We start from the raw sequence: 9,338 nt of genomic DNA, 5'->3' as shown, positions 1-9,338 counted from the left end.
ATTTTCTTCTATTGAAACGTTTTTCTCCTTTTGCGCGCTTTTGCGAGGGTATTACAATGTGTCATTGACTAAGACTGAAATATTATTGTATTAGTTTGAAAAATTTAAAGTAAATGAAAGGCACGAAGCCATATAATCTTGATTTATATATTAACGTTTTTTGTTAAAATTGACATTTCCTTGGAAAAGAGCCGGGCACAGAAAGCTGCAAGAGAAGATCATTAGGATTGTGGCGTGTCCATCAAAGACGTTACGAGTCGATGGAATATGGAGAGGAGGAGATACATTCTTGCGTAGCGCATATGGTGGTGGGGCAATCTGAATTCCTATTGACTGTCTCGACGGAGGGGAGCAGTTTCTAGAATGGTTGCGCAAGAGTTTGAATGACACGGCAGTGCAACGCTAGTAAGCATCCAGTAAGCTTCGTGAATTTACAGTAGTGATCAACTCGTAAGAGAACGAAAAACTGGACGCTACGCTAAACGAACGCCGCATTTCACAATAATAGAATTATTCGCGAACTCTCAGAGAAGGGAATAATGCTGATAGCGATACTACTAACGAAGAACGTCCATCATGGTTCGTTCTACCTTATGTTTCATCGATGTCCGAAAAATTTTTTACTTTTATGAAGAATTAACGTGAATTATTCTTCTTCAATTTGAATAAGCTTAATCAAAGGACACTCTCCCAAAATTGTTCAATAAAAATGTTGTGTACAAAATCCCTTGCAAAGATTGTGTCGTATGTTGGTTAAACAAGTCGAAAATTATCCATGAGAATATCTCAATCATATCAACAGCAGTGATCACAGACTATTGACTTGGTTTTAATCATGAATTTGATCGGAAGAATGTTCAAATTCTTGATAAGGAAAGATTTCTCAATAAATGTTTAAATTTAGAAATGCTTCATATGCAGAAGAATGGACTTAATTTACGAGGGGTATCCAGAAAATAAGTTCCGTTTGTATTATACGTTTAGTAAGGTCGATGTATGAGCGAGCTGGCAACACAGCATTGAAGAGGGGAAGCTACCGAATAGAATGAGCGGTGTTCGGCGTCAGTAGCTCGTGAAACACGGTCAGGAGAGGTTATCAAAATGGAGTCCTCCACTTCGCGTCCCGCCACCTCCATTCCGATTCCTTCTCGAGTTGTTTTGCGCGGCATCATTCAGTTTCTTTTTGCTCAAGATTTTAAATCGGTTGATATTCACAAACAGCTTGTTTCTGTATATGGAGAGAGTGTGATGAGTGAATCTATGGTGCGGAGATGGGTCCGAGAATTTAAGGCAGGAAGACATTCGCTTGAAGACGAAAGTGGGAGAGGCAGACCCTCCCTTATCACGGATGAGTTGACGACAAAAATTGAAAATGCGATTCGCAATGATTGTCGTTTAACTTTAGATGAACTCCACAACCTTTTTCCAGAGATATCCCGAAGTCTTATCCATGAGATCGTATTCAGAAAAACTCGAATTTCGCAAGGTTTGCGCCCGTTGGGTTCCCAGAGAACTAACTCCTCTACACAAGGCCACACGAGTGACTGCAGGTAAAGAATTTTTGGACCGTTACAGGGATGAGGGAAATGACTTCCTTAAATCTATAGTCACTGGAGACGAGACCTGGGTCGCCCATTACACACCAGAAAACAAAAGACAGTCAATGCAATGGAAGCACACCTATTCTCCAACTGCAAAGAAGTTCAAAGTGGTCAAGTCCGTCAAAAAAATCATGGTTTCTTTCTTCTGGGACCAAAAAGGAATTCTGCTGATTGATTTTTTGCCTCAAGGAGCAACAATAAATGCGGAGCGCTATTGTGAAACTTTGAAAAAGCTGCGTCGGGCCATTCAGGACAAAAGAAGGGGGATGTTGACGGCAGGTGTGTCCCTTCTTCACGACAATGCTCGGCCGCACGTCGCTGCTTCAACAACTGCACTTTTGAATCAGTTTAGTTGGGATGTTTTGACCCACCCACCGTATAGCCCGGATCTAGCACCATCGGACTACCATCTTTTTACGAAACTGAAGGAGTCCTTGGCCGGAAAACGCTTCCAAAGCGACGAGGAAGTTCAGACAGCTGTAACTAACTGGACTAAAGAACTGGCGGGAAGTTTCTATGCAGAAGGGATTTCGAAGCTTGTTTCCAGATATACAAAATGTATTGAGATTGACGGGAATTATGTAGAAAAAGACTAGAAGTTGTCAAGTATTATCCATGTAAATTTTAGATTTTTTCAATAAAAACTTTATTTGTAAAAAAAAAACGGAACTTATTTTCTGGATACCCCTCGTAAAAACAGTCATAAAATGCTTGCATTATTCTTATGCTTCTTTATTAGATATACGTTAAAACAATATTGAGATTTAAAATATTTATAGGTTGTAGTAGATTTTTATTAGCCTTGATCTAAAGTTCTAATTATTGTTTTTAAGACCCTTATTTATATTTTTATATATTTATGTAATTCGAAAATCTTACGTTCAACAAAATTATTTTCTCTTCTTTTTTCAAAACCACTATGGAAATCTAATAAATCGTGTAATATTGGTTATAGAAAAAAGGTGTATTAAATATATTTGTTAAAGGTTAATCTTATAAAAGTAGCGTATTTTATATTTATGTTCGTAAAATTTTATAAAAGAATTTAATTTTTTACACTTGCAATTTGCGAATGTAAAAGATTATTACAAACATACGTAGTGAAACGTAAAATCAGCTGATTAGTCTATTGCAGTTAAAATATGTGAAATCATGTAACGTTAAAAAAAAATTGTTCAAAATGTCATTAAGGTTCCTTCAGATTAATTCAGTAATTCATATCGACATTTATAGTAAAACTTTATATTTATTTTTCTTATAATCTGTGAGAACAAGAAGCGATTAAGAAATTTATATATATACTTGTATCAAATACATAATATACAGGGTGGGCCATCTATTGGTACGTTTTTGAATTTCGTCGTATGGCAACACCGAACGAGCTACAGACCCGAAATTTTGACAGTTTATTAGTCATACCGTCCGCGGCACGAAACAACATGTTTTCTCTTGAAGAGCGTTTTGAAATTTTAAAAACTTATTTTCAAAGTCAGTGCTGTGTCGCCGAAACTGTACGAATTTTGAAAAGAAATATGGGTCGTGATAGAGCACCCACCGAAGGAGCTATACGCAAATTGGTGAGGAAAGTTCGTGAGAAAGGGATGTTAGTGGATGACAGAAGTGGTCCCAGAGCTCGGACAGTGCGCACACCCGAGAATATTGAGGCTGTGGCCCAAAGTGTGAGACAGAATCCGACGACTTCAACTCGACGCCGATCGCAGCAACTGAGCATTAGTCGCACCAGCCTGAGGAGAATACTGCACAAAGACCTCGGATTATTCGCCTACAAGATCCAGATGACTCAGGAGTTGAAAGCAAATGACCATCCGCTTCGATATCAGTTTGCTGTGTGGGCTATAGACCAGCTCAATAATGACGTCGATTTTGGTCGAAAAATCATCTTTTCGGACGAAGCTCATTTCCATCTCGGCGGATATGTGAACAAGCAAAATTGCCGGATTTGGGGCTCGGAACAGCCACACACAATCGTAGAGAGACCAATGCATCCTCCAAGAGTCACAGTTTGGTATGGATTTTGGAGTGGTGGCATAATTGGCCCATTTTTCTTCGAAAATGATGCTGGAAACGCCGTTACCGTCAATGGCGAACGCTACAGAGCCATGTTGACCAACTTTTTATGGCCTCAAATCGACACTATGAATGTGGACGACCTTTGGTTTCAACAAGATGACGCCACATGCCATACAAGCCGACTTACCATCGACCTTCTGCGCACCAAGTTCAACAACCGCATAATCAGCCGTTCAGGAGATGTCAATTGGCCTGCGCGTAGCTGCGATTTGACACCGCTGGACTTTTTCCTGTGGGGTGCCGTTAAAGACCGATGTTATGCGGATAATCCAGAGACAATTCCAGCTTTGAAAAACAATATTACGACTGTTTTGAGTGAAATTGGCGCCGAGGTAGTCCAAAATGTCATTAATAATTGGGGTGACCGAATGGCATACTGTAAGGCCAGTAGAGGGAGCCACATGAACGAAATCGTTTTTCATTCTTGACGCGGATACTTTTAGCTTCACAACAAAAAAAAAATTAATAAAAAATATCAATGTATGCTCATTTGATCGCATTTTTAAAAACGTACCAATAGATGGCCCACCCTGTACATTAAGGATCAGGATATATACATAAATTATTACAGACAATATTATAGAGATTGAGAGCAATGGAATTCTTTATCATCATAATATTTAACTTAAGATTTCGCACGATAATTTGATTAAAAATATTCTTAAAAATATAATAAGAATTCAAGATATTTTCAAGATATATAATAAGAATTATTTTTCTAAGGATTTAAAAATACAGACAAACTTTATGGATTTTTAAATTTATTTTTATTTTTTTTACTTTTTCTTACATTTGGGTTTTATACAAAGATAAAATTTGTAAATATTTATATATATATATATATATATATATATATATATATATATATATATATTAGATACATAATTGCTACAGCTAGCTCGTTCCGTTAGTTTTTTGAAAAGAGTTTCTGTTTTAACTTCTAGTTCATCAAATCTTGCAGATGTGCCGAAATACATCGTATGTGACTTCTGTCATTGTACATATAGGCGTATCGTAATGGAATCACTCTAACAACAACTTTGTTGCTATACTCCACCATTTCGTTGCATCCCAGTGGCAAAATATATAAGGATAATTTTTTGTTGTAGTCTCGTTATCTATATCGTCGTTATTATTATTCAGCATCAAATGTCAATTCTTTTATTATTTGGAGGTAGTATATGTGAATGGTGAAGGCTATTATCTTTTACTATACTAGTAAGTATACCATTTCATTTTTACCATTTCTGGATGTTTTTGATTGAGGAACGGTTGATGTGAGTCCTGGTGTTCGAACCGATATTGAGATATTATTGGCTGTCGTGCTGCCGGCAGAACTATTCTCGAGTTTTATTCTTTTATGGGACGGACCGGCTTCAAACTCCTCAGGTCTCCTGGTAACTCCAGAAGTGGATGGTAATCTCAACATTGTTGCTTCGATCGTTGGTGTCGATCTTGATGAAGACTCATCTGCTCCATTATTGTTACTATTATCAGACCTCGATCAGAATATGCTGTTTGTATTTTGCTAAATTTATTCCTTACAATAGTATTGTCGAAGCTTTTATGTTGTTGACTTGCGACATTATTTTGTCTTCCGTCTTACACCTCTGAGGATGAATTCTGGTACACCGATGTCGTGTGCTACAGAAGTTACTTTGGATTCACCATTATGAACCCTATTGATCGCGTCTATTTTTTCTTGGGGCGTGAGAGCCCTCAACGGTCGCTTGCCCGCCTGTCGGATTCATTCCGCGGCATCGTACCTCTCGCTGAACTCGGCCCAGGATCGCTGAAGTTGAAATTATTATCGTATCTGCTGGGTACCATGTAACGTTAATGACTGGTACTACGTTGAAGACGTGTTGGTCTACGATCTCTTCGCTCTGCAGATTCTCACGAATCTGGGGAGAGATCCACGGCGGATTCCTGTTGTTAATCCAGCTTGTTCTTCGTAGTATCAACACTTAACACTATGTTCTGATTTCAAAAAAGTTCGCTGAGTTTAAAAAGTCAAATTATATACACGGTCGTTCGGTATGGACACACGCACAAAGTTTCTTTTCGAACAACGAACGCGATGATGACTAGTACGAATGCGGAGATTGGAACGGAACGATCCGTATGCCGTGCTGCCGGTACGGCGTGGTGCCGATTCGTATCTCGCACAGTAGTAAATAATATTATGTGTAAACGACGGTTACGCCGTCGCAGTTAGGGGAGTAATAATACTCGTTCCTCCTCCATGGTGGAAAGCGCAAATGCACTTACAGAGAGTAATAAAGAATTTTTTTAATGAATGAAACAATTCGAGGAATAGCGTAGCTGAGATGGTAGTCAGAACATGAGCGAGGTAGACGAATCGGGAGACGGCGATAAGCACACATGTTCCAGCACGGAAGATTGCGCATCGACTCCGCAAGAATCCAAGATCAGTTTTCGCAGCGTGTTTCTCATCCTTGTCCAAAGATATGGCTTTTATGTCGAAATTCGCGAACGCAGACCGCGCGATTGCAGTTCTACCTTGACCAATGATTTTTTGTCTCGTCTTATGTGGATCGCTACGGGTAATATGTAAATCGACATTTCTGATTTCGCCAATAAAAGATTCCGAAAATCAGAATAAGTATTTTTCATTTCACTTCGTTTGTGTTTAATTACTTGGCCGTACAAATCATCATTTTTATCAGTGGATTAGGCCTATTAGGGATACCACTTAAAAAAAAACGCGTCAAAAATAGTACCTCAAGGGTGAAAAACTATTGAAAATTCATTGCATGTATTTGTTTTGAGCGCTTAACCGTTGCTTCATTCTGTGGTAATTAAATAATGAGCGAAAAAAAGATAGAATGAAGTTTACAGCGTGAGTGCCCAAAGCGAACGTACTGGGCACCTCATGTCTTTGAACGTTAGCTCCCAAACATCGAACGGCATTTGGACTGCATATGGAGCGGGCAGTGAGAGGATAGTGGGAGGCGAGAGCCTCTCGAAAATCGGCCGAGAAGTGCAAATTTTGCCCTGTAGTACAATATCGGTAGCTAAATAAATATATATCTTATCTTAGGATAAGGAAGAAATTGCATTAAAAAAGATTATACTTTAAAAGTAAAATAATAAAAAATGTGTTAAATTATAAAACATTCTTTTGTAAATTACTCCACATCTGTTTTCATATGATTAATCAAAATTCTAAAAATTGCCATTTATAAAATTTTAAGTTTAGAAATTTCAACGTGAAAAATATATTCGTTGATTGATCATCTTGATTCATCTTATTATTCTTTTTGTAAAAGTATTAAGGTACGATTATGAAAAATTTAATAATTTAGTTATTCAACATTTTATGTTAATGTGCCAGAATAAAGTGTAAAATATTTCATAAACTATTAGTTTTTTTTTATAGTACTATCTTAATATTTGATATACAGAATAATTAGAGGAATCACATGTGTAAAAAAAAATCAATTCCATTTAAAAAAACAAAGTTGATCTTGAAATCTCTAAAACTTCTCCACCTGGACAAAAATTATTATTACCACATGAAAGCCTCTTTATGCCGTGTAATTTTGGTTATTAAATTTTTTTCTACATCTTATAGATTAGAAGATATTTCAGGTGATAATAGTTATTGAGACACTTAGTATACGCAATAGCGATACCTTTGCAATTCACCTTTTTCATCTCTCTTTTACAACTATATTTTTCTTCCAATCTTGGGGATCGCATCTTCCTTCTATCTTTCATAACAGAGGACCTTCTTTTCTTACCTTCTTTTCATTTTTCTCAATAAGGTCATCGATATCGACGATAATCTTTTTCCTGCATACATTCAGACCTTCATCGGGATTATTTCCCGTTACTTTCATTCGCTTCATTTTTCAATATCTGCCTTTTCTCTCGCTTTAATTCTTCATCGTCTATCTCTGACCGTGACTTTTGCTCTTCACTTTTCATCTCGAATAGAGATCAGAACAAAAATGATATTTTTGCCTTCGGATAAAAGTATCAAATAAAAAAACTAGTTTTAAATAATAGTATTTTTGATCAAATTAAATAAAATTTATGAAAAAATATATAATTACTTGAACGACAGATATTTTATATTTATATTTAAAAGCTAAATGAGTGATATTATTAATACAGATAATATTTTATTAGCATAATAGATACTGTTTTGTTGCATATTGATTATAATTATTCTATATTTTAATTATTTTGTATTCCATATTTTAATTATTTTGAGGCAACATCCCAATATAATATTGATTCAAGAGTAATTAGAGATTTGATGAACGTTGTCTCACTAATTTAAATTTAGAATATGTGTAATTTTAATCACTGTATACAACAAAAACAGAACACAAACAGAACACAAACACAAAACTAATAAGGTAAGACTAATTTTTACAAAAATTAAAAGATCAGAACTAAAATATGTACACTAATCATAATCAATTATCATTAAAATACAAGAAATTATTTTTGTTACTTTGTCATAATTTCAATTATTAACATTATAAGGATAAAATAATATAAAAGATAAATAATATAAAAGAGTAATATTAAAAATTAATAATATAAAAGAGGATCGTAAAAAATATTCACCGCGCGACGAGAAAAGCTGTTACAATAAATCTTTTTCTACTTTCCGTAAAAATTTTGTGGGGAATTCTTAATGCCTCACTAGCGCAGCGAGCGTAGTAAGCTTAAGGATTGTGTTGGTAACGAGTTGCCTAGCAGCGTAAAAAAATAATAAAAAAAGTAATATTATATTAATAGATCAATAGAGGTGTTCGTCCTGTACGTTCGTATATAATTGTACTCGTGAAATAAATATTATATTTACAGTTACAAATTAAGTCTCAATTGTAAATTTCTTTATCACATCACACGACAAGCGTGGGCTTGTCAAAAGAACTCTGACTTATCCATTGAGTCAGATTTCCCACATTGGTGACCCCGACGTGATCGTGATACGAAAGGCCGTTGTGATACGAAAGGCCATCGTGATACAAAAGGCCGACGAGATTTAAAGGCCGATGTGATCGAGAGGAAGAAGCGATTAACTGGTAACTGTCATTCGAGTAACATCGAGACGAACTTGGTTTCGAACCGAGCAGAAGTGCACATCGCCGACGTCGTAGCCGATAAGGAAGCTCGTCGCCGATGTAGTAGCCGACAAGGAGGCCCATCGTCGACGTCGTAAGCAGCAGCAAGCTCATCGTCGATATTGTAACCTGTCGCAAGGACCCATCGTTAAGGCCGGGGCCAGTGGAAAATTCTCGCCGTTGGAAACACCGCAGAGACATATCCAACGACAGGCGCTCAGCGTTCCGCCGACGTGGGAACTGCACGAATCAGCCCAGGAGCCGGCGTTCAGGACGTCATCGCCGTCGCCGCCATTGTGATCTGTCAAGGACGACCTCGCCGCCATTGTGACCTGTGAAGGACGACTTCGCCGCATAGCAGTCGGGCAAGTTGTGTATGCAGCGCGTTAGTTTTAAAGCGTGCGTAATCCGGTAAACAGGAAAGTAGATCCTCCGCGCTTTTCTTCACGAGGTCAATTATACGAACGTCAATTAACAATTTCTCCATTATTGACAAATTAACTTTGAGCGATCGAAATTTTTATAGCGCGCACGTAAG

The 9,338-nt window shown here is 37.1% G+C and overlaps 1 pseudogene; it reads right to left on the bottom strand.

Moving 5' to 3' along the window:
• Positions 1-4,640: 4,640 nt before the first annotated feature.
• LOC147906499 (uncharacterized) lies at positions 4,641-8,208 on the bottom strand (annotated as a pseudogene).
• Between the last annotated feature and the right edge of the window lie 1,130 nt (positions 8,209-9,338).

Source organism: Acromyrmex echinatior, unplaced genomic scaffold (assembly GCF_024713525.1).
Source record: "Acromyrmex echinatior isolate Ae372 unplaced genomic scaffold, ASM2471352v2 Scaffold24, whole genome shotgun sequence".
Taxonomy (NCBI): domain Eukaryota; kingdom Metazoa; phylum Arthropoda; class Insecta; order Hymenoptera; family Formicidae; genus Acromyrmex; species Acromyrmex echinatior.
The sequence above is the reverse complement of the archived record's forward strand: the minus strand, read 5'-3'. Positions and strand labels throughout refer to the sequence as shown.